Genomic DNA, 25,986 nt, shown 5'->3' on the forward strand with positions numbered 1-25,986 from the left:
GGAGTACATTCCTAGGTTTCTGCACCAGTGGAATAAATTGCATTTAGTTTGCAGTTCTGACCTTCTCACCTGCACTCTGCTCACTATAATCTTACTCTGCAGGAATTGCTTTGAACACCTCAATTCAATAAGGCTGTTTTTATACAACACACTATTTTCTAATAAAAATAACCTGCTATAAAAATACTTTTCTTTTTTCCCCTCTGCCATCTCTTGCAGCCTCCACTGAGTCACAGCAAGGAACGAATATTGTGCTGATCTAAAACTTAAGTGCTACAGGCTTAAGGCTGTGTATATCAAGAACAGATTATCTCATGAATCAGCTAGGCTAGAACAGAAGATGTTTCACCAAGGTTCTTGAAATCTTTTTTTACAACTGACAGGAATAAGGAAATGTTATCACACCATAGAAATAAAAGAATCATGTGGTTCAAGATGTAGGACAGAAATTATTTGTCCTACTAGGGAAAAGCGGACTAAGGCAAAAAGCAAGGTGAAGCAGTAGGCCAGGAGATGAGCCAGGTTGTCTCTCTGCCTTTCTCTTCCATTTGTTCCCTTCACTGTCACAAGAAGAATGGCATAATTGCTGTTCAGGGCCCTCCTCAAACTATCTCACTTCTATGAGCCTCCCCATGTGAGGCACCTATGGCTTTTATTTCCTAGAACTTTATGGGTTTCCTCCTAATTATCTGTTTGGGATCCAATCCAAGAATTTTGAGTACTGTTTAATTGCATCTAGTAAAAGATAACTGGTGTGATGGTTGTTTCAGAAAACTTATTCTATTTTTAATCTGAATATGAAAACATTTGGCTACAAGCTCATGTTGGAATGGCATGTGTAGATATTGTCACCCAGACATTAGCAGGAAAACAGTGCATTGTGTTGTCTGTCTATAGACACGCTCCACTTTGAACACTTGCCAGTTTTCTATATGTGAGCTAACTACTATGTTGAACTCAACTAAAGTCATATAATATATGGTATTTTAAAATGGTTTGCACTGGCACACACAGCAGATATTTTGGGAACTCATTTTCAAGCAGAGATAGCAGTTGATGGTGGCTGTTTTGGTGCAATAGAATAGTAAACACTGGACAGGAGATCTCTCATCCTGCCTCCTCCTCCTCCCAATATTTAGTTTGATGGTGCAAAAACTCAACATTAAAGCCACAGATTAAATCAGCTGTGTATCGAGAGAGTTTTCTAATTTTCTTTTATGTGCCCAAAAGGGTAAGACAGTTCATTTTCACAATGCAGAGGGAGGATGAGAGCATGGTTCTGCTTGCTTTAGACTGGAGAACCATGGATTTGCCCTGAGCAGACCCAACAAGGAAGGAGACAAACCCAAGAAGGTACCATGTGTTTGTTTACACCCAGTCTAGGTGAATTTGGATCCTTCTAACTTGTGGAACAACTTAACTCTAAGGACTGAAATGTGATTTGACTACATCTGATTGCCCTGACTTCGTAATTAAGTAAGACTTAGTCAGTCTGCCTCTGACTAAGTATAACTGCATCAAAAATGCAGCAACCAGTCTGTGTGCAGGGCTGGTTCCAGGGGATTGATGTGGCTCTACTGGTTCATATTTGTTCCAAAACCAGCACTGGGGTAACTTTGTGCTGGCAGGCTTTGAGCGGGATATGGTGTCGTTTGTCCTCCCACAGCTGGCGTGAGGCCAGCATAAACTCTGTATCATGTGTTCTAGCTAATTCATCTTAAATGTGATTATGTGCCCTGGGCTGATCCAGATCAAATGTGTACTGAGAGCAAAGAGCCAGGATTAATGATCATGGAGGCGTGACCTGAATTCAGCCATTGAAGAGAAAGCTTGTGCTATAATCTAGTTGCTCTGACAGAGCTGCTTGACACTTCTTTCCTTGGGGATCAAGACTGGGAGCAGGAAAGGACAAAGTCACTTACAGGAAAGAGTTTTCATGGTGGTGGTGTCACTTTGTTTCTCTCCAAAAGTGTCTGTGTTTATTCTCCTCCTCTGAACTATGTAACTGCACACATGGATTGACATGGGAGTTAGGAGACTTCTGTAAAATACCAGCTTCTGTTTTGCTGTGGTCTCTCTAGAACTGATGGCAAAGTTGGACCTTTCAATTTCTAGGACAAACCTGAGTCTCTCCTGAACTCTGTATTTAAGACAGTTTCTTCCTGAACACACTGCCCACCAACCTGTGGTGATTGCTCTCCAGAAGTCCCAGCAGTGCTGCTCTCTGCTGCCTGGCTATGTGGTTCCTGGCTGTCGTGGGTGGCTGTGATGAATAAGCCTTTGGCCAGGAGACTGTCAGGATATGGCTTTTCCTGGCAGGTTTCTGCCAGGAGGACAGGAGGAGGATTTGTAGGTCCAGGGGACCTTCTGATTGCAGAGCCTTTGCAAGGTATGAAAGTTAACATCAAGCGTTCCCTGGGGGAAAGGAAAAGCTCGGATGTTAGTCCTAGCATTGCAGGGAATATAGCAATGGAAAGCATACAGCAATGATCTCTATCCCCTTACAGTCCAAATACAACTGCCCAAACATCAGTGTTGTAAAATGAAGCTCAGATGGTGGTTGGAGAGAGGCCAAGGCCGCTTGAGCTCAGTATATAAAACTGGAGGTAGTTTTGCGGTGAGGACTGGACAAAGGCACCTGTTTTGGAAACATGCGGCTGTACTTCATCATCCTGCTTCTCCACTACCCTGATCCTCATGCCAAAAGTCATTGATCACCTTTGGCTTCTCTTGTTCTCATGTCTCAAACCATCTGCAGTAGAAGCTTTGGTCAGACTCCCATCTTCCACCCAGAACTTGCCCATCTCTGTATAACCCATCCCTATTCTTCCATAGCAGTACTTCTTTCTTCTCCCTCTCTATAGCCATTTTGCCATCCACTTTGAATGGCTACTTCTGTTTCATCCCTTCATGATCAAGACCCTTATCGCCTTAGAGGTTTACGCCGCTGCATGCTTCTCTTCCACACTCTCCTCTGACTCATTTGCCCCACCAGTGCTGCTAACCTTGTCTGCAGATTTTTATTTTTCTTTTACCATCCATACTTTAGATGTGAAATCTGCAGTTGATCTGTAAGTAAAGTCATTTCCTGGCCCTGAAGACACTCCTTAACCCTGTTTTCTACATAGAATTACGCAGCTGAGAAGCACTGGTTGAGAGGAGTCAGCACTTCATAATATTTCAGATATACAAATTGAAGCATTTGCTTACATCTTTCTTACCATACCTTTGCATATTACTTTGGCAGACAGTGGTGAAATACTTAGATCACAAACTCCCCCAGGCAGAGAGCAGGTCCTCCTATCTGCTTTTTACTTGGCACTGACACTGTTATCCCATCAGCTTCTCATGATGGTAATTGGACCTGAAAATGGAGGGATTTTTTTCCCCTACATAAAGTTTGCAAAGTATATTCCCTAAAATCTAAATATATTGCTTCTGAAACACTGCCAGAACACTTTATGACTTTTATAGTTATAGATACTTCAGGCTTCCACTCTTCTCTTTAGCCTGGTTGAACCAATGGCTCCCACGTGGCAAAGGGACACAGCCCATCCCAGACAGGCATCTAGTGTGGGGTTGTGAGGGGTGTAGGATATAAGTCCAAGGCGAGAGCATGAGCAACACATGAAAATAGTTCCCAGGTTCACTGCAGCAGCATTTAACACCTCTACTCTACAGGATTTAGTGTACTGACATTTTTCAATAGAAAACAGAAGTTTAGTAGAAAGTATTCCTTAAGCAGAAACCCAGTTTTCTGCATACTTGTCTTCCAGAGGAAAAATTTCTGTCAATTCCCGTAATAATAATATCTGAACCCTTATATGCTGGTGTACTTTTATCCTCCAGGATCTTGGGAGCCATTGTTGAAGTCTGGACATAACTGTACAGTATTGAAGACTCTACATATCCTACTGTACATAGCGGGGATGCAAAGCTATCTTTGGAGAAAATAAAGGTGGTCAGACTATCTGTATAATTAGCAGTAAGATCAAGGGGGGTTTGGAAATTCTTTCTATCATCATATTTCTAACCCATTTTAAAAGTGACCTGGGAAATACCATATCTCAATGTTGGAGGCTACTGGCACAAACCACCTCTCATTCATATCTCAGACACTGAGGGATGAGAGATTGTTTCTTTTTTGCAAAATTATATTAAAAAAACACTGAACATATCTGTGTGTGCAACTGCCAGTGGGCAAATTCAAAGTAGTGGATTGCTCTTCAGTATTAATCACGTTAATTTATATCTAGATGTGACTCACTTGATTACTTATGGAAATCAAAGCTGAGTGATTTTCTTTACTGTATGTAGGAAGAGGGCAAGTGCGTGTGCATGTGCGTGTGCATGCATGTGAGTGCCTTATGAAAAGAGGGAGATACTTCACTAGTCACACTTCTTTACTGCCTTTCATTCCTGAAATCTCTGAAACAAAAATGAATGTAAAATCAGTTTTCAGTGCTTTTTTTTTTTTTTTTTTTTATTAAGGACTGCCTGTCCCAGTAGTTTGCTTCATTTGTTTCCTGGGGATTTCTCAACTCAAGATGTCTGACAAAAGGACAGGAGATTTCACATTCAGAATTTTGATGTTTCCCATGTTCTGTTCTTTATTTTCAGAAATTATCACAAGAATAGCTTGAACCAGTTTGACCTGTTTGTACATCTCATAGCACAATGGGGCTCTAATTGAGGCATCACATATTACTGAGCTGATGCCATTATTATTTAAAAGCAAGTAGGTACCTATTAGGAATATTTATTCTCTAACATCTATCAAGAAAATAATTTTCTAAAGAGGGTTGTGTTTTTATCTTATTTAGAGTATTGATTACCTACTGTTTTAAAATAAAGGGAGATTTATATGCTCTGCTGCTAGATAATCTGTGAAGGACTGTTATGGTAAGACTGAGCTCCCAGGCTGGGAGCCAAGAAGGGAGAGGATGTTTTGCAGCTTGGCTTTTACCTTTCTCACATGATTCATCGGATGCTATTTACATCTCTTTGTACCTCTGTTCAGTTCTCGATTTCACAAGAAAGTGTAATTGTAATTGTCATGATGCTGAGCTCTCTGGCCTCCCGGGCTTGCAAGAACTCTTTGCCATAAGGAGACAACGAGCAGACAGCTCTTCTACTCTGCTGGCAACCTTAGACATGCAGAAGTCATACCCAACTCACCTGAGATTTGTAATAACAGCAACAACTGCCTCTTCCTCTTCTTTCTGTTATTCTTCTCCTTCACCTTCTCCTTCTCCTCTTCCTTTTAGGTCTTGAAACATTTTAAAGTGTTTCTAGTCTTTTTTATTAATCTACAGTGAGATTAACTAGAAAAATTCTTAGTTTTAATTTAAAACAGGGTCTCTTTCAATCACATGATTTCAAGACCCGAGGCTTCTGGCAGAGCAGCAGATACCATAGTTAAAATGGCAAGGGTCAGTGTCCACTAGTATGCAGTTTTGTACATCATAGAATCATTAAGGTTGTAAAAGACCTCTAAGATCACTGATTACAACCATTAGGATGTTGTTCTTTCCAGGAAAAGAAACAAAGAGCTGCAAGAGGAGCAGTGAAGAAACTTGGATGTTCCATAGTGGCAGTAATAGTTTCCTAAAGCTCCCCTCAACTTTGATAAATGGCGACACTGGGGGAATTTATGGGCAGAAAAAAAAAAAAAAGAAAAAAGAAAAAAGCAAAAAGCATAGTTTGAAAAAAGGTGAAGGAATGAATCTTCCTGCTTTCAGACAGATGCAGAGTTAAGGGCCTGTGAGGATGCTGAAGAATTTAAAATTCTTACCAGCATGTCAGTAGGTGTGTTTTGCGCTGCTCATACTGACTGCATCTGAAGGAAGCACTGACTAACAAGTTTCTGGTAGTAGTATATGCAGAGATGGAGGTAAGGGAGCACTGTCTCCCAGGCTGTTCTTGAAGTAGTAACACCATACTTTGTGTTGGCGTGAGCAACTCCAAGTGCAGGCTGTGGATTCTCCACACCCCAGAATTACCTACCTACTCAGGGCTGCTTACAGATTGCCTTGCTGAAAAGACTGCTTCCCGAGCTAGTGGCATGTGCAGTTGAGAGATGGTCCTACCTATTTTTGTTTGTTTGTTTACTGTACATATTGACTTTGATTCAGGGAAAGATGGGAGCAGAACTTCTAAGGACTCAAAGCAGAAGATGATAAACATAATAGTCTGCAAGGGGGTCATAAGAAACACAGTTGGGAAGGATTTTCTGCTGCTATGTTTTCATAGCCCCACTGACCACAGCTGGTTGCTGGCATGAGCTTTCCAGGCACCTCAGCAGGAGAGCAGAGCCCCATCTGACAGGTTCACCCTTGCCTGCATGCAGCCTGGCCAGCAGCCTGCTCGTGCTTCTTGGGGCAAAAAGATGACATCTTCAAAAGCTGAAAGCTCCCACAGGTGACCTTTTCTCCAGGTTGCTCCAAAATTCATGTTTCCCCTGTGAGCAGCAAGATGCCTTGCCAAAATTGCCAGCACTGGCACATGAAGATAGGTCTTGCACCGATGGAACAACCTGCTGAACGTCCACCCCACAGCCAAGGCCTGCAAACTTGAAGCTGCCGTGCACTGAAAAACCCAGTTTTGGATTCTAAAGCCCATACAGAGACAGATCCCCAGTAGGAGAACATCCTTAAAGTGTGGCAGCATCTACAGGGATGTTTCCATGCTTCCTCTCTGAAAATTAGTTTTAGGAAATTCACATGGTTGCTTTTAATTTTCTCTCTTTGCTCAAATGAGTATTGTGGTGAGGCAATGATGGGGCAGGAGGTGGTGTGGGGGTGGTTGGGAATCCCATCCTTTGTGCTTGCCAGAAGTTCACTGTTGCTGACAACATTTTGGACACCCCTGCTTGTGCCCAGTGCCTGCTGTAGGTTGTATTTTCACTAGGAAAATCTCCTACAGTGGGTTATTGAGTCTGCAAAAACCCAGTTGGGATCTGGGAGTGACATGTATTTAAAATGAAATAAAGGAGGATGTCACTTGAGTTCAGCCTTTTCCAGAGCTGTTGAAGCTTAATGATTTATTTCAAATTCCTGACATAGTTCTCAGTCTCAGATTCTGGCTGCATCTGTTAATCCTCCTGGCTGTGTGAAAATCTGGCAAATAGGAATCCTGAAGTTTCAAAAGGCAGAATGTGAACTAAGATCTCCTCAAGACAATTTCCCAAACTTTTTTTTTAAATTGAGATTTTAAAATTACTCTCATTCCAGCTTGAAGTATAAGTCATAGTTTTTGCATTGCCTGGGGCAGAAAACTCTGCATAGTCTGTTTTGAAATTTCCAGTCATTTGTTATGTGTACACATGATTGTATTAATTGGATTACAGTCTGAGTGTATAAATACTGAACTATATTTATGGAAAATGAATTTACCAAACACTAATGCTCACAACATGCAAAAAGATAAAAAAGTGGTACATTATAAACAATTGATAAGACAGGTTTAAATGATTTGTCCCCAAAGTGGTAGTAGAGATGCGACTTGAACTGTTACTATTACTGTTCTTAAAATCCTCTTTCTAGATAGGATTGATCTTTCTCCTCCAGGCCTCTTACTATGATCTGAAACTCCCATTTGTTTTAATTTCCTTCCTTTTCCTGTCTTTATACATCCCCTTTTGAAAGGGCTGTCATAATGTGTGGAGCAAAAAGTCAGTTTGCATAGTAATCCTTAGATGTCGTTGTTTTCAGAAGTTTTGTAATGGGTTTTTTTCAAACTCCTTGGTGATTCTTGGCTGGACTGATCAGGTTTCATGTTTGCTTTTCTGCTCAATGCACATATAAAGCAGGTTCTTAAATGTATTTTGCAACTCATAAGTGGCCCCTGGCCTGCAACAACGTGTTGTTGCATCCCACCAAAGTTTTCTGATTCATAACAAGCAGTTGCTGCTCTAGCTGGGAACATCTTTTTATGGAATGAGATAAGGAAGTCTAGAAATGAAAAGATACTACAAACATCATAGGTATTACAAGCCCAGCATTTTTGCCACTGAAACATAGTTGGGTTTGTGGTATAGATTTGGGCTGTGTCTCACCAGATAAAGTCTTTTTTTCTGTGCATGGCAATGCCAAGAACTGCTGAAAGAGGGCTGCAGGGTGTCCTTTGCTCAATGGGGGACCAGTGTTGTGCCCCCTTTTGCACCCTCCTTGTGCAGAACTCACCTGGCAGAAAACATGAAATGGCCAAATGATTTTTATAGGTCAGCTTATATATTGTCCATATCAGTGGGGCAACAGGCACTAGGTGGGAATTTAGGAGCACTCAGAAACTCTTTCTGCCACTGTCTTCCCTTCTGCTGTTTAATTTCCTTTCTATAAGTGCCATAGCCTTTAGATAGGGATAAACCTCACAACAATAAGCCTTAAAGTGATACTGGAGATGCTTAATTATTTTAGGTTTGAGCAGCACATGGAACAGGTCAAACATGCAAAAGTAATTTTTCTCTCCAAATTTTACAGTCTTATTATTTCCTAAAATTCTCCACTTTGTGACTAGGAAAGTTGAGAGAGGAAAAGAGCTCCTGTGAAGTGGAAGTATTTCTTCCACTGCAATTATGGTAGCTCATGTGAGTTTGTAATTTCTCGAGCTTTAATCTGCACAAGTCACAAAAAAAAATTGTCTGAGGATGAAAAAGCTTTTTTTAAAAAAAAGTAATTTGATTTGTGTTTTTGCTTAAAGGACATTTGCCCTTTTTACATGCAGTGCATTCATAACATGTTTCCATAGAGCAATTCTATCCTTTCAGTCAGGATGACCTTTACTTTATATTTAAATGCAATAGCAAAACAAGAAGAAAAAAAGAAGTGAGTTTTTCTTGAGAGCTGCTTCGCTGCCTTACTCCCTGCACATGAATGTAAAATGGCAGCTGCCACTGCAGTGCAGTTGAGAGTTCCCATTTAAAAATGCAGTGCTTACAAAAGAAGCCAAAACAGCCATAAGCTACAAAACCCAACATCTGATAAATAGAAAAGGACAAAATCAGGTCATGGAGGCAGCACGTATCTCTTGCCTTTGTAGCACATCTTTCATCTGTGGATCTACAGTCACATCATCCTACCTCCCAAGTGAATTGGGAAGGGGTACAGAGAGAACCTTGAATCCCAGGAAGATGGTTCAGCTGTGTCTTTGAACACAGCACCATTTTTTTAAGAGGGGAGGTAAAGAATTTCAGGCCTGGCTGAAGCTGCAAGTGGCATTTCTTTAGGCACAGGTGATTAACTGAACTGGAATTAATGCTCCTGTGTGCTACAAGAAGCGCCCTAGGATTTTAATCAAGGCTATTAGTCAGCATATTGGTAAAGCGACACTGAATTCTGCAGCCCTCCTTCTGTGGCAGTCTCAGTTGATTAAAAATTCACCAAGAGTCTTCATTTTACTTCATCTGCACCTCCAAAGGCACCACATGATAGAAACATTTTGCCAGGTCCCAGCACTCTCCAGGAGCCCTCCTGTGAATGGGAAGTTCTTCACTTGGGCGGCAAAGCAGAGGGACTCCTTCCAGCCCAGGACCCTGTAGCCTGGCTTAGCCCTGCCTGCCCTGGACCCCCAGATGGGGAGCCCCAGCTGAGCAGTGGGGGCAAGTGAGGAGCTGGGCTTTTATTCTTCCTGCTGATCTGTGTAGTGCAGAAAGGTTAAAGCGTTTTTGCATTTATGCAGTCCCACATTACAAAGAGCCCTCACGGGCAAGTTCCTGGCTGCCCAAAAACGGACTGGAAGGAAAGTATCCCTACTACTGGAAAAAGCAAATGGCTGCCCCTCCCACTGGCTCCACTCCCTGTGCATTTCAGAGGACTTCTGGCCCATTCACTACTGAGGGCCAGTGAAGTCACAGCACCATAAGCCAGCAGTTACAGTGTTAGGCATATTTTACCTTTCTAAGTTAGTGCCAGTGATTGGCAGTTTATGATTTTGGCTATTTTACTGTTCAACCTGAAATGTTAAAACGTTGCCCAAAATTAAATTTGAACACTTGCACATGCGTGCATGCAGCTATGTGTATGTGTGCATATGCATGAAATTTCCATCATGGATCTGCCTCATTGGTGCATACAAGCTCCAATTTTTATTGATAAGAAGAGCAGAGCTCTGCTGCTTGGGTTTAGGAAGTTTGTACCTGCTAAAGGAGACTGCCCAATTCAAAATGGAAGTACAGATCACCCCTAGGTCCATGTTTTCAGGCTTAGATTTCTCGAGGAACAAGCTATGGCAACACCAGTTCCCTTTGCATAGTATCTTTTGTGTGCTCTTTTACTAAAAGAGCCTCGTGCCTCTGTGTGACATTCCTACTGCCACACCTGGCTTTTGAAAGCAAGACACCTTGGTCTTCACTAATCATAAAGAAAGAAACATGAAACAGAAGCTATAATTGCTTTTCTCTGAGTTATTCTTCTACCCCACCCCCTTTTCTTGCTGTTTGGTCACCTTTATTTTTCCCTCTTTTCCCGAGGTTTGATGTCTTTGCTCAGCATTTTAACTGTCAACAGTACACAGCAAGCTTTGTGGAGCAGGGACCTTGGATCTGGTTTTGATCTCATTTCACAGATATAAAGGGAGATACTCAGAGTTTCTGGTGGTGCAATTGAGAGTAGAATTGAACCCTCCTCTGAGGTGTCAGGAACATCCACTCCTTGCATCACAGAACTGCTTGTTACTGCCATAGTGACTCTGCAGAGAGAACCTAAAAGTTAACTTGTGAGTTAACAGCAAAGCTCTGTGTGTCTGTGCATTCTTCTGTCTTTTCCTTTCTTTTTTACTCCATGGCATTAATTGAGCATTAAGTATCATTTACCTACACTATGTTGCAAACTAATTACCAAAAAATTCATTTTTCTAATCCACTTCCTTCCTTCCTTCCTTCCTTCCTTCCTTCCTTCCTTCCTTCCTTCCTTCCTTCCTTCCTCCTCCTCCCTCCCTCCCTCCCTCCCTCCTCCCTCCCTCTCTCTTTTCCTTCCGTCTTTTCCTTCCTTCCTTCCTTTTTTCCCTCTTTCCCCTCTTTCCCCTGTCCTTTGTTAAGGGTGAAGTTACTGCAGTGACCTTCCTTGCACAGGTCACAATGAACTGCTGGAGAAGCACATAGTGGCCTTAATCAGATCAACTTAATATTACTGAATATTACCTCTGGGGCAATTTTGGCTGCTTTGGAGTCAGCCCAGTTTGATGCCAGTTCCCCTTGGTTTTCCGCTGTTGCAGGAAGCATGTCAAGGTGACGGATACTGCATTCCAGTGGCTGCAGAGCGCTGCACTTGGATCTGCCTTCACAACATAATGGCTCCTGAGAAACCACTGCAAGTCAGCAGTCATTAGCAGCCCCCAGTTTGCTCTGGTTTCTGCCAGCAACAGATTTAGCCCTGGATTTGCTGAAAGCAACACAGTGTCTTAGAGCTGAGCTGGGCACAAACAGAGAGGCTTTGGAGTGAAGGAGACACTACAGTGTTAATTAGGGGTGGGTCTAGTTTATTTCTGCTGTAATTCTTTGGTTGCCAACATGGCTATACCATAAATAAATGCTGGTTTAAATCGGAGGTGTCTGGAGAGGGAGATCAGTGGTTAATACAAGGAAATAATTCCTTGTGACTGATTCTAGGGAGGCAGTGCTTCTCTCAGTGTTCTTAAAGGCTGTTTACAAATGGCAGAAATGGGGGGAAAAGAAGTTTAAATTCCTGCTGTCTTTTCGCATTTGGAATGTCAATTTGAATTTTAAGAAATGGCACCAGCTCTAGTTCTTGACCTATACTTGCAGTGCTTAATTCTCTGTGGCGACTATGATGGATGCAAATGCACCAGAGCTGGCACTAAATCACGGCTAACTGTGTAGCTGCATCAGCACAGAGCTAACTGCTTTAATACTTAGCCGCCTTGTCAAGCAGGGTCTGCTGCATGTGCTGAGCTCTGTGCTTTCTTGTCTCCAATACTAGCAAGCATCCAAGACACTGAGCTTAAAGTCCCTGTGTGCCTGTGGCCACACGAACCCTTTCCCTGCTATGATAGCATCTGCACTCACAGGTAGGGACTCTTAACACCATTGTTCTGTTCAGGATGACCCCTCGGGGTACTGTTGCTGAGGGAGGCTGATTTTACCCTTCCAATTGCCCTGCCTGTGCATTCCTGCTCGTGTGCTGTAATTCATTTTTGCTAGATTAGTTTCAGCCTGGATTAGTTCCCCTGGTCCGGCTCACTGCAGAGCTGAGCAAATGCTTGTGCCAGCACATGGTAGAGCAAAGGTGGGGCTGAAGGGGGACGAAGTGATGTCTTTGAGAAGCAGGGCTGGGGAAAAACACCTGTGAATTTTAGCCTCTTGCTCTCACTTGCTTCTCCTTGTTTGATGAAGAGGTATTGCTGTTGTACCTCCTTGTTTGCTTTTAATTTCCTTTCTCATCCTGATTGTAGAAATGGAGGTATGGTGATAGGTATTATACATAAAGGCCTATACCTAAAGCTTATCTCTGGATGAGCTTTTAGTTACAGCATTTTGCTTACAGGGCTTCATATATTCACTGTTGAATGGTTTCCCCAGTGCCTGGCAAGTTTGGCTGAGCATGTTTCCAGTAGTCCCCTTATGTACCTGCCATCCGTCAGTGCCACAAGCCCCCTCATTGCCCCAGATGAACCCCAGTGCTCCTCCTGCAGCCAGAGCCTGGTGCTGAGCTGCACAGGAGCCAAGTAATGTGATGTGATGGTGATCTGTAAGTCTCTGACCATCCCTTCTCATCACATGAGCTGCCATGTGCCTTGCCTTTGGAAGGCATTCAAGCACTCAGCACACCCCTGTGCAGGTCCAAGTGATGGAGCACTACGTTTGGGAATTCCTGAGAGTGCTCCTTGCCTGTTTCCTCTGCTGCAGCACAAACCGAGGACGGGATTTATTTTTCTGAGCACATCAAGTCTTCTAGCACAGCGTGATGTTCTGCATACTGTCAACTACTTTGGGCTGCTTGTCAAGGAGGGGTGTGGTGCAAGCTGAAACACTGCTCTAATTTTTGCATTATCTTTCTTGTTGTAAATGTCATTATTTAATTAGGCTGTGCAATACTTTCAGAGGAAGTATTTTGAAGGGAAGGCACAGTGTTCCTGCATCTCGATGCCTCTGTAACATCTGGGCTAGCTGAAAGCAACATGCAATAAAAAAACAGAATTAGTGGCTTGAGTCCAATGAAAGAAATGGCTGCAGCAACTTCAGACAGGCTCCATATTTGGTCATGGTGTGTTCCTCTTACTGCAGTAGCAGCCATAAAAGGGTGGCTGACCAGTTGGTTTCCAAGGAAAAGTGTGACCACCTTTCCTACAACATACGGGCTAATCCCTTCAGGATCCTTATGAAAACAAGTTTAGAGTTTTTAAATCACTGAGTGAGTGGGTGAGTAAGTGAATCTTTGCAGCACTTCACAGATAACTATTGCTTTTCTTCTTTCTTTCTTTTTTTTTTTTTTTCCCCATAATGGGGCTTTTGGCAGTAGCAAGAAAAAGAGATTTAGTTCCACGTTATCCTTAAAAAATAAGTCATACTCAAGTCCTTCTTTCTTCCAGAGAAAAGTCCCAACCACTTATCAGATTGCTGGAGTGTTGTAGAAAGGATTGTCAAATAAATCCCCACATTTTCCCTCTCTTGCTAGTTCATGCAATAACTACTTTCATTTTTTTGCCTAGTGTCCTTTTGTTTCTATCAGTACCTTCATTTTCCAGAGCACAGAATTACTCAAGACTTGCTGTGGTGTTGCAGATAGCAAAGCCCAGAATGCTTTGCTGTGTTGGCTTTGCAGTAAGGATTTATTTATTTTACCTTTCAAAAGGTGACTGTAAAGTCACTATTATTTAAATAATAGTGTCTGTAGCTGCTGGCTATTGCTTTTTTATTACCAAAGTATTTTTCTTGTACCAAAAGGGCCCATGCTTGTAACAAGTACATGAAGTGCTCTGACATGCAAAGTTCCTCCTGAAGGGAGGACTAGGCTGTTCACTGTAGTGTATTAAAATTAATATTTTCTAAGTTATTGCAGGGTGTAGAAGTTATAATAACTAGAGGCCTGTTGCTACAAAGTTTTATGCGAGTAATATCTCATATTTACGTAAATAAGATTTAATAATGATGCTCAGATTAGGCTAAATCCCACTGCGCTTGCTCAGATTGAGTGGGATGTTTACTTGGAGGACAGCTGGTTGCTTTCAGTGGAGCTGTTGCATTTGCTACCTTTGCCAAGACTGATTACTCAAATAGGTCTTGGCAGACTCAAACCTGTTGTTGATTTGACCTGACTTATAACACTTCCCTGCAGAACCCAGATGAAGAAAGAGGTCACCTGGACTCCATCTTTTGATTCCCCCTCATACCACCGCTGTGGCAGAGACAGAGATTCAGGTCTCTGTTGGAATCCTGTGAAGTATCTCCAACAGGTTGTTAAAATTGAATGGTTTGAGTCTGTCCCTCATTTCCAAGTTTCCAGTAAATAAGTGTATGCAGATGATCTTTTAGAAATTTACCTGTATGGACAGAAAAAGAATTTTTAAGGCTTGCAAGATGTTATTTGTTCACAGACACCTATAGAAAAACATCATAAATTTTTAGTTCTTTAACTAAAGTTTCTCCTAAATAATAAAGTAATAGCCAGCTATACTTTCTGGGATACTTATCAGATACTTATCTGTATCTGATTGCTTTTTACTGAAGCTCATCCTACCTTCAGAGATGAGGGGTTTTTCTTTCAAACATACCTCTGCTTGAGTATAGAGTCATCATACAAAGAAATTCTCCAGCATCAATAACAATTATTGTTATAAAAATAAAAATATGAAATCTCATGAAACTTTTTTTTTTCTATGTAGCCAAATAATCAGTGTAAGTAGACATTAAAGGAGATCTAGGATGTTGGTATAAGACCTCACACCCTCTCACATAATTGTACTTTTGCAGATCTCTTTGTCCATTCTGGAGTAGGGGAGTACAGGAGAGTTAAGGTGGGGTTTTTTGCCTTCGGCTTTCTTTTCTCCTGTGTTGTAACCCAGCCTATCTAAGGGCTTAATTTGATCCTTTATCTCTTCTCAGGTTAGTTGTCAACCTATTAGAGAGTCCTAGAGGAATGTCCACCCTCATGGTAGTCAGAGCAGGTACAGACCAGGATGTCTGCTGCTCTGCAGGACCACGCATCCCCAGGGTCCACAGCATTCAACATTTAGGCAGCTTGCAGGGGGTCCTCCAACTTGCAAATCCACAACAAAAGGAAAAGCAAAAGGCTTTACTTGGCAAGAGGGTGAGAGTAGGTAACAGCTGTTCTTCCAGGTGAGTTGTGCTCCCCTGCCTCTGAAGGAAGAAGATAGTCATTCAAAAGCACATCAAGCAAGAGCGTTCAAAGTCACAGCAAGAAAAGGGAATGGAAACTGGGGGCAGGAAGAGAAGACATTTGAGTACCCCACAGACAGACTGCATTACTTCTGGCTGAAAAACTGAAGAGTTGCATTGCAAGAGCCTGTTTTTCCTCCCCCACTGCTCATTCCCTTATTAGCGGTGATGTGCACATTTGAGAACTACATTAGTCTGGAAAGGTGTGACTCTGACATCTCTGGCACATGCTTATGTGCTGGTGAGAGCTTTCTACTCTAGTGCATAGTGATTGGAGTGATTTCTGCAAAGCTCTTGGTAAATGCAAGCTGGAGAAGATTACAGAAAGAACAATATCACAAGCTCTGATTGAGACTACTTTTTTTCTGTATGTAAGGAAAGATTTCTCCCTTGCCTCCTGTCTGCAGCTCCAGCTCCTCTCCTCCTCCCTTTCCCAGCATCACCCTTTGCCAATGTCTATCACTCTTGGGGGATATAGATGATAATGTGATGACTTGGTTTTGTTTGTCCTGGCAGCCAGTAAGGAATGCCACGCTTGGTGGCACGTATTTCAGAGGCATTTAATAATCTCCACTGTCTCGTGTTTTCAAGAAGAGTAGCTATGAAGTGTAATGACAGCCTTTGTCCAGTGCAATGCCCGTGCTGATGAACCCATGAGAGTTTCACAGCATCTGTGCCTGGGTGGGTGCCACAGCCATGTCCAAACTCCATGCTGGGGCATGACCAGATCATGCACCACTCTTCCTCATTCCCTGCTGTGCCAAGGAGCTGGAGCACGCAGGCTGGGTGGGAGCCACATATCATTCTTGCAGATCTCATGCATGTCCCTTGAGACTTGCTGGGACATGCCCTACCAGATAACCTCCATACAACCACTATGGCACACAGGGAAGGTGATCAAGAGTGTATTAGTAACACTATACCCAAGAGAATAGTGCTCAAGTGTCAGCTTCATGCTGGGGTGCAGAGATGAAGGTGAGAAGTAATAAGGGATGCTCGCATGAATGGCTGTTTATATCCTACAGCCTGCAGGATCTAGGAGTGGTGTGCACCAACTCAAGTGAGTAAGTAGTTTGGCTGTCAGATGAAGAGCTGGGTGAGATGCCAGCACACCAGTTATAACTGATGAAGGTAGGAACTGAGGGTTTGGAATGAGGTAGGGCAAAATCCCACAGTTAAAAATGCTGTGCAGCAGAGTAGCATAAATCATAATTGCTAAGAAAAGCCCTGCAGGTAAAGGATGTGGGCACAGGAAAAATGCTGCAGCAGCTAAATACACCAAAAGGAACAATGACTTTGAAGCTGCGGTTTCCACAAAGCCTCAGTAAGCCATGCAGAATGAATGCTGGGCATGACCAGCCATCTGAATCTCAGGTATGATTAGTGGAGATGAGTGAGGATTTGGAGAGGGACATATGTACTGTGCTAACCTTATCTGCTGAGAGCATCTCTAAGTGAAATAGGTGGAAAAGACTTGCAAAATTATTTTTTTGAGGGGAAACATTGGAGAAAAAAAAGTCATCCTGCCCATAACACGTTTTTTTCTTGTGAGTTCTGAGCTCTTCTTACGGTTTGTGGAACCAGTAATACAATACTCCTGTCACATAAAGGGTTTTGTATGCTAAGATATTCATTCCTTCTAAGACAATACTGAACACATAGGCCAAGCAATCTCTCAAAAGAGTGTGTATACAGTTTATGTGCATGTCCATATTGTTATTTTTCTGGTACTAATAGTTCTGCATGCATAACCATATAAAAATTTTACATACATTTGGTATGATTAATTGTTCAGACACCGTCACCAAGTGCTAAGAGCCTTAAAAAAAATGAACATAAAGTCCTTGCTCTACAGATTTTCTGCACAAAAAAGGGGAGGAGGAGGGGAAATGTGAAGGCCAAGTTTGATAATGTAGTCTATAAATTTAGTGTGGGAAGGCTGCATCCTCCCTTTTAATATATTCTGAATTTCTGAATTTTCCAGCTTGTCAAAAGAAAAATGGGATAAATGTTTATCTTCCCCAAATGATCTCTGGTTAGGCTTATCTTGACTATAGATTGAAAATCAAAATATAAATCATGAGCCTTTCTTATGCAAATACCCATTGTTAACATTTGTCAGACACGGAGAGAAAACACTCAAAGTCCTCTCTCATCTTTATGGAGGATGAAAACAAATCACAGAAGTAAGTAATGCTGAAACTGCTAATATTCTTTGAAGCCTTTGAACAGCATTGAAATCCCAAGAAACCTGAAGGTGAACTGTCTATAAAAATAAATAAAAAAACCACTTGGCATACTAATGACCCAAAACCACAATTTTGTAGGAATCTTCATACACTGAAAGGGTTGTCAAGCATTGAAATAGGCTAACCAGGGAAGTGGTGGAGTCACTATCCCCGAAGGTATTTAAAAGACTAGTAGATGTGGCACTTAGGGGCAGGTTTAGTGGTGGACACGACAGTTCTGGGTTGACAGTTGGACTGAATGATCTCAAAGGTCTTTTCCAACCTAAATGATTCTATGGTTCTAAAAGTACCCCTGGGACAACGGCAATTGGAATCGTGGGATTTCTTGTTTCTGTTAAAAGGTACGATGTTCTCCAAGAGAAAAAAAAAGGCAGAAAATGGAAAAGTTTACATTGGCTGCATCAGGAGGAAGTCAGAGAAAAATTAAATTTGCTAACTGAGGAAATATTTCTGACTATTCTCTATCCCTGAAGCACTCTAAATTTCTTGTTTGAAAACTACCACTTTGTAAATATGAAGTACTTGGAATTCTCAAGTTATTACTGTCACCAGCTTGGAGAGGCTTACTTGGCTGAGTAGGGTTAGTGAAGGGCTTTTGTAATTTTTTTTTTCTCCTAATTTGGAGAACGTTACCTAGCTCTTACTCACAACTTCAAAATGTGGCTGAATCGCAACATCATAGTCTCAGTGACTATGGTGGGAGAAGACAGTATGTAGATAAACCAAACCAAACTCTGTATTTACAGAGTTGGCAGTTTTGACCCTTTCTAGTTTTTAATGTGTCTGATTTAATGAGTCTTCCTTCCTTCCTTCCTTCCTTCCTTTCTTCCTTCCTTCCTTCCTTCCTGCTTGCCTACCTTCCTGCCTTCCAGCCTTTTTAGTTCCCTTATTTAGCAGTAGCAGGTCTGGTGGTCTTCAGTGGCAGAGTCATTACAGAGTTACTCCTAGGTGATTGTATCCGTGGTCATAGGAAGTTTCATGGACTTCTTGTAGAAATGGACTTAGTATTTCAGAGTGCCAAGGAACCGGATGGAAGTAAATAAATCACATGGTATGGTTAGGAGCTGATTAAACGTCTCGAGCTATGGATGATTCTCAGGACTCAGTTTCTTTCTGAGACCTGTGAGTGATCAGTGTCTATGCTGAGCTTAAATGGCACAGGGTGATGTAGATAAGAGGAAGCCAGCTCTGCTCCTCAGCCTTCTGGCCAGATTTCACCAGCACAGTGTGAGGAGAGACTCTCCTTGTGCTGGGGTCTTGGCCTGTACCGGTCCAAGCACTTCCCATGGCCCATGATGCTGTAGTGTTCAAATATGTCGCTGTTCTTAAGGTCTTCTATCTCTCAGAGGTCCTGAGAGGTAGGGAGGGGTTTGTATGTGGCAGTGATAAATGATTTGTCCTGATTTGTGCAGGAAACTTCTGATGGGACAGATTTAGTCTTATATCTCTCTCCATCAAAACTCTGCTGTACATGTAAATGACTTGTGTGCTGTTACTATCCCCATTTTGAACTAATCCTTATCTCATTTTGGCTGGGAATTCTTTTTTCTTACTGTAAAATCCATTCTTCTTCCCAGTTTTCTGTTCTGGATCAGCAGCAACTTGACCATTATATATTTGGGCATGACTGGTACAGTAGGTCCTGTATAAGTAGGTACCCTGCATGATATCACAGTGAAAGTTAACAAAAATTCCCAGTGAAGAACAGAAAAAGTCTAAGTAGGTGTCTATAATATAGAATAAGTATTTCCTGCATGTCTTATTCAGTGCTTTTCTCTTATCTTCTCAAGTGCAAGCCAGATCCCTTTGGACAGTCAGAAGTTTTAATCTCTTCTTTCTCTAGACTTTTTTCACTTTCATCCTTTTATCCTTAGTTTGCAAATGAGACCTTCATTTTCCATCCCATGCTTCCATATTGATGAGTAGAAATGAACGATAAGCATACTGAGGTTGTGTGGCTGTGCTCTGATCCATCATTGCAGGGAATGCAGGGATGCAGTTTCACAGAAATGTTGCCTTTCCTGCATTATTGTTTGTTAATTTTCAAGCTGAGACAGCTCAGAAGGACTCAGGCACTTTCGAGCTCTGCCAGCTCCTTGGTGGGTCCCAGTGTGGGTCAGGAGGGATGTTGAAGTGCACATTGGGGTGAGGATGCTCTTTGTTTCAGTGCTTATTTGACATGAGGTCAGCACCGCTGAACAAGTCCTAAAGAGCTGAATGTCCAAGTTCAGCCGCCTTTGCTGTGGGGCTGATGTCAGAAGGATTTACCCAGCTCTGGGGACCTTTGTTTAGAAAGACTGACTGCTTTTCCAGAGACAATGGCAGTGCTGGGGTCGGGGCTCGGCGCAGTGGGAGACAGGCACACGGCTGCTGAATGGGCCCAGCCGCTGTGCAGATGGAGGGATCAGCCACCAAAACAAAAGTAAAGCTGCTGCCAGCACATTGCTGAAAGGAAAGGGGCAGGACAGTGCACCCAGGCCAGCGTGGGAGCTGCCTGTGTGGGTGCTGTGGAGTCAGTGGGGCTTAGCAGTAACTTAGGTCCACTGAGAGGAAGAACGCAGCCCTCATTCTAAATGGGGAGAATAAAAGCAAGCTTGCCTGATGTCTCTCAGCCTCAGAAGTGTCAGATCCCAGCAGGGACTGGCATTACCCTCATACCTGCCGAGCTGCTTTTCTAAGGTTTGCGATGAGCTGAGCAGGTTTTTGCTGGATAATGGGGTTCCAGTGAAATTGCTAGGATCACCATTGTCACTGAAGCAAATCCTATGCCTCTGTGGGCATACTATGGCTTCCAAGGAATTTTTGGTTTTGTTCCCAAGAGGTAAAATGGTATTTTTGACCAGGGTTAGTTGGAGAAGGCATCTTTGCAGGTAGAGTGTTTGATTTCCCTCTGCTCCAGGTGAAGGACATAGTCACTACAAGCCAAGCACTGAGTGCACTTGGGGAGCAAATCTGTGCCTCCTGTTGGCAAACCATACAAGTTTGGGGCAGAGGCATGTGAGCAAGATGCCAGGGCAAGGCCCCAGAACAGCTGCCTGCTTTGGGCAGCAAGGTACCAAACGCTGTGGAAGGGTGCCTTGCTGTCTGGCCAGCCCAGACATTCATAAATGTGCTTTTTCATAGAATCATAGAATGGTTTGGGTTGGAAGGGACCTGAAAGATCACCTTGTTCCAACCTCACTGCCAAAGGCTGGAACACTTTCCACTAGACCAGCTTGCTCAAAGTCCCATCTAATTTGGTATGGGTTGGATTGGGTTTTTTCCTTCCTGGAACAAAATCCTTCATTTTGAAGACACCAAAATATCTTCTTTTGACCTGGTGATGGAGTAGGTCATGGGGTCACTAGAATTTTAACTCTACTGGTGAAAGGGTTGGCTTACACAGCCAGATGACTTCAAGAAAAATAGCAATTATGTAGGCAGTCTTCTGAGTAGCTTTGAAGAATTTCCAGTTCACTATTCTAAAATTGACCAGATTATAACCATTTGTTCTTGAATGAACTTCCATAGTCCGCCTTTGCTTTTGGCTTTTAACTTCACAATGAATTTAGAGAAGGCACTAATATAATCCCTCAGCCTTCCTTTTGGAAGAGTAAAGTTGAAGTCCTCTAGCCTCCTCTTGTTAAACAGGTTCACAAATCCTCAGTAGTTTTTGTGTTCCAGGCTTATCTTAAGAACATTCTCGGAAATATTACCCCAAAAGGACTGTGGGATTTTATAGCGATACATCCCTGTATCTTTTGTCACTTCTACTAGGCTAACATAAATGTGTGTATGAATATGTAGAGCACACACACACATGCCTAGTGCAGATGTGATGTCTGGGAGTTGTTATACATATCACATTTTTGTACTTTTACCTATATTGTCTTTTTTTACTCCCTACTATATCAAAGAACACAAGTAACTTTGTAATTTTGGAAAGTCCCAAATCAAAATTACATGCTACAGTTAATATAGAAAAGGCAAAAAATACAGCCTTGGAAATCCCACCGATCTCCACTTTTCATCTCTTACAGAGAAACACTTGATGAAGCAATTTTACCCGTCAGAGAAGGAAGTGAAGAAAGTGTTTCCAGGGAAGTTGGTATTTCAGAGATACAGAGTTTCAGATGAATTTTAAAAACTTACTCTTTTAAAGCTGCTGGTGCTAGCAAGCAGGAGAACAGGCTATTTTGCCATCTAATCTTTTTAATTTTGATTACAAAGAGTATTACCGTCACAAATGGTGGGGCATTTGGGAGTGGGGTTGTTTTAAAGCAGTGTTGAAAAATGAGAGCAGATAGAATAAAAATATGTTCATGAGCAAAGGGTAGCAGCCACTGGAAATGCCCCTTCTTTGCACCCTGGTCCTGTGAGGTGAGTTCTTCCTAGCTGATCCATGGTGCCTCAGAACTACTGCCATGCTGCCAGCAGGGGAATCCTTTTGTTTTGGTTTCCATTAGCATTAGGCATGCTTCTTCTTAATAGTGCCTCCATTTGGAAGCTATCATCTCACTGAGCTCCAAAGGACATTCTCTTCCAGTTAGTCTCCAGGGTCACCTAATGTTATTTAGTGTGTAAAAATGCTGCGTTTTCTGTCTTTTTACAATGTCATGGTTTAACTGGTGGCAAGTATGCTGAACCCAGCCTGTGGCACACTTCAGTTTCCCAGAGAGACACTGGAAATGCCTGTGCCAGAAGAACTAGACACCGATATCTGCCTGCATTTGGGAACAGACCTGATCTGCTCTTGAGGGCAGAGACAGCTATAGAGGATCTCATTTCTGGATGCCAGAATTAAACCATCTTGTCTCTGAAGAGGTAAACCAGGGTGTTAAAGTCTCACAAAAGCAACAGTAATGGAAGTTGAGATCCTACACTGATGCTGTGCAAGTGTCAGTGGAAAAATATATGAACTCCTGTTATGTACTGAAACTTAGAGATGGCCAAGATCCAGTTTGTCTCTTACCTATGTTCTGCTCTGCCATTTGCTGGCTACTCACAAGTTCAATTGGTAATTATGTCAAGAAGAGAGGACTTTGCCAAGTGGAAGGATACTTGGGCTTTGTGCTGTTTCTCTAAAAAATGTTTATGACAGCTTTGCACAGCCAGACTCTTTATCAGTGACGTTAGTCCCCAATCTTCTCATAAACAGGACAGTCATTTTGAGATCACCAGTCTCGGCAATAAGGCAAGGGATGCTTTCTAAAGTTGCGCATCATGAGAAATGTCCATCTGCTTCTGTAAAATGGAAGTAAAGGCTTATAATGTGCCAATTTCATTCCCCTGATGATCATACCGAACAAGGACACAAGGAGCTCTGTTTAGAGACCTTCCTACTTTCCTGTGATATGATTCCCAAGAGCTCTCAGCAAACTTCCAAGCCTGTCATGTTGCCAAGAGTTCAATAGCTATTAGATTGGGAAGAAGGAGGGCATCCCAACTGATTGATATGCAGTGCTTATTTCAACAGAATATGGTGGGTCTCCAGAGTCAACGGTGTTAATGTGTCCTTGATGTGGTCTGATGTTTAATGGTCAAGTGAGGTTTCAGAGTTCGAACGTAGAAATCTCTGCCTGCTTGGGCATGTTGCCAACAACTTCTGTTAAAGTCTCTGACTTATAAAGACTTCACATTATCACATAGTACTAACTTTACCACACTACATTGTTAAAGATACAGATAAAAAAGCAGGGGAGCAACTGAAGGTGGTGTCTGAAAGATGTTGTATGAACAGATCTCAGTTTGCTTCTGAAGAACAAGTATTTTCCTTTAGCTGAGGAGGTTTATAAGGAAAATCCCAGTTTAGGAACTTAGAATTAGCATTAAATTTAGCATTAAAAATCATCTTGTTGGAAGGCAAAGTCACCCAAGATAAGCTGGAGTAGTTACTGCTGCCTTTTTTTGGGAAAAGTGTATTCTAGCTTGAAAGATAAAGAGGGAAAAAAGGCAAATAGAAATTATAAAAAATGTTACCTCCATTGCTGTTGCTGAGAATCCTGGCAGCCTTAGCATAGGGAGAAGACTGAACACAGCCTTATCACTCACTCCAAGACTTGGCAAATTAGGACCAGCATTAAGCTGTTTATGACTGCTTTTAGCTGTCTTTTTCGTTATGAGCTCACTACAAAATTGTCAGTGAAATACTATTGGCAGCCAGCTGGGCTTCCTTAGACAAAAAGAGAAAAGAGAGAATTAGGAAGTGGAAGAATCTTTACTCTCTTTGCTCAGACCTAGGACCAACATTCATTGTGCAAATACTGGTGGATTGATTTCTGGTCCTGAGGTCTTCTTGCTCATGAAACATGACTTCACAGAAATCCTGGTGCTAGTTCAGCTCCTATGTGGACTTATTCCGGCCTTTAATTTTCACTGTGATTTTTATTTTCATAAATAGTTGCACTTAGCAAATGAAGCTCCATTGATTTCCCTTAAAATCTGGAGGTATTAGCAGCAGGGAGGCAGCACCACTGAAATAGGAGCCTGTCCTCAACATCAAGCCTTAGGGAAAACACTTAGGCAAGCCTGTCTTGTGTCACCATGGCGTGGTCAATAATCCATCCATTTGTTTGACATAATCATGGGGTGGACAAGAGTCATGGTCTTAGGGTGGATGAGGCCTGCCCTGTTACAGGAAGAGGGACAGGTTCAGTCCCTTCACAGAAACTGTAGCCAAGAGATATGTTGCATCTTTTAAATCATTAAAAAAATGTTCATATTAGAAGATCTTTCATTTTGTCCATATACTGTTGAACTGATCCAACACACAGTTTACAGCTGGCAAACAAGACTTGCCTACCTGGTCCAGGCTGAAGTTGAATGGATTTCCTGAAGGTGAATGAGAAGGGAGTTTATTCTATTGAGGACATTGTGGCAGGTGGCTGCCATGTTGCAAAGGAAACCTTTTTATAACCATTAGAATAGCTTTCTAAAGTGGCTTTCAGATTGTAATGTGAGAGAAACAGGAGTGAAGATGCACACACACAATTAATTTTGATGGAATCATAATTTGTCAAAGGAAGAATGGATATAGACATAAACTTTGATGACACTCTTAAGAAAAATGAAAGAAAATAAAAATTAAAAATGTGTGCCCAGTGGTGCCCCACAGTTTCACACCTGCACCATCTCATGTATCTCTGCATACATATTTTCAATGCTAACGTGAATCTCACAGCATGTGTCTACAAAGTCAGCTTGAATTTTAGGTTTCATTTACACAGGACTAAGCATAAAAATGACTGTCTATCTGTCATCTTTCTCTCTCCCTCTGTGCACACACATCAATGATGAAATGAATTGCAAAAATTTATGAGCAAAAATCTAATGAAAATTAGAATGGGTTATGCAATAAACATTTAACTGCATAAATAGAAGTTTATTGGTGCATTATTGCATCTTTCAACACTGAATTTGAGGTTATGAAACATGAATAAATATTGTAATTGTGAAGTTTCTAAACACAAGCTGTTGGATATGATACTGAGGCTTAAGAAAATGGCTACTTGACTTTTTCTGTAATGGAATAGGCTAGTCAGAAAAATCTGATGGGATGTATAAATTTAGGAATTATTGATCACCGAAGAAATGAGTATATTCCTAAATTTAAAAAGCAACTTCTCGATTTATTCTGATTACTGATGTACTGACTATAAGGAGAAGATGGATCCAGACTCTTCTCATTGGTATCTTGTGACAGGACAAATTCAAACCACAGGAAATTCCATCCGAAAACAGGAAAAAGCTTTTCTATGGTGAGTGTAATCAAACACAGGAGCAGGTTGCCCAGACAGGTTGTGTAGTCTCTATCCATGGAGATACTCAAAACCCAACTGAAAACGGCTCTGAGCGACACGCTGCAGCTGCCCCTGCCCTGAGCAAGGGTTGGGCTGGATGTGCCCCAGATGTGCTCTCCCATCTCTGTCTGCCAGTGAGTCTGATCCAGAGAGTTTCTGTCCCCTGTGGCTGGTCAACACTGTACCAGAAAACCTTTCTTCTGGTAGACTGTATGAAAACGCTCTGGCTTCTGCTGTATGTTTAAAAGTTAGACACTTAAATCTCAGCTGGTCAGTATCAGTTTATGGAAGAGCCACCTCTCCTGTATGCTGGGTGGACAAGAAATGAGTTGTCTTATGAAGATCTCTGTTTCTCTTTCTTGACCAACTCAGACACGGATGTTTAGCTTTTAGATTCCCCCAGTTGGGTGATTCCTACCATGAGTTTCTCTCAGTGCCTGCCTAGCCATGATGTATGCAAAATTAGCAACCACCTGGGAAAATACCAACTGTAAATGCACTGTGCCAGCTGCACTTTCTCCATGTGCCAAACAGGAATGGTGTCACTGAGCCAGCTTTGTAAAACATGTCAAGAGCTGAGAACAGACATTCCCTGGGGGACTCTGGG

The 25,986-nt window shown here is 42.1% G+C and overlaps 1 protein-coding gene across 2 annotated transcripts in view; it reads left to right on the forward strand.

Annotated features, from left to right (window-relative positions):
• NHS (NHS actin remodeling regulator) overlaps positions 1-25,986 on the forward strand; it is a 258,185-nt gene that overhangs the window by 91,064 nt on the left and 141,135 nt on the right. The gene's annotated exons all lie outside the window — the stretch shown is intronic.

Source organism: Myiozetetes cayanensis, unplaced genomic scaffold (assembly GCF_022539395.1).
Source record: "Myiozetetes cayanensis isolate MyiCay16 unplaced genomic scaffold, myiCay2020 scf5-8, whole genome shotgun sequence".
Taxonomy (NCBI): domain Eukaryota; kingdom Metazoa; phylum Chordata; class Aves; order Passeriformes; family Tyrannidae; genus Myiozetetes; species Myiozetetes cayanensis.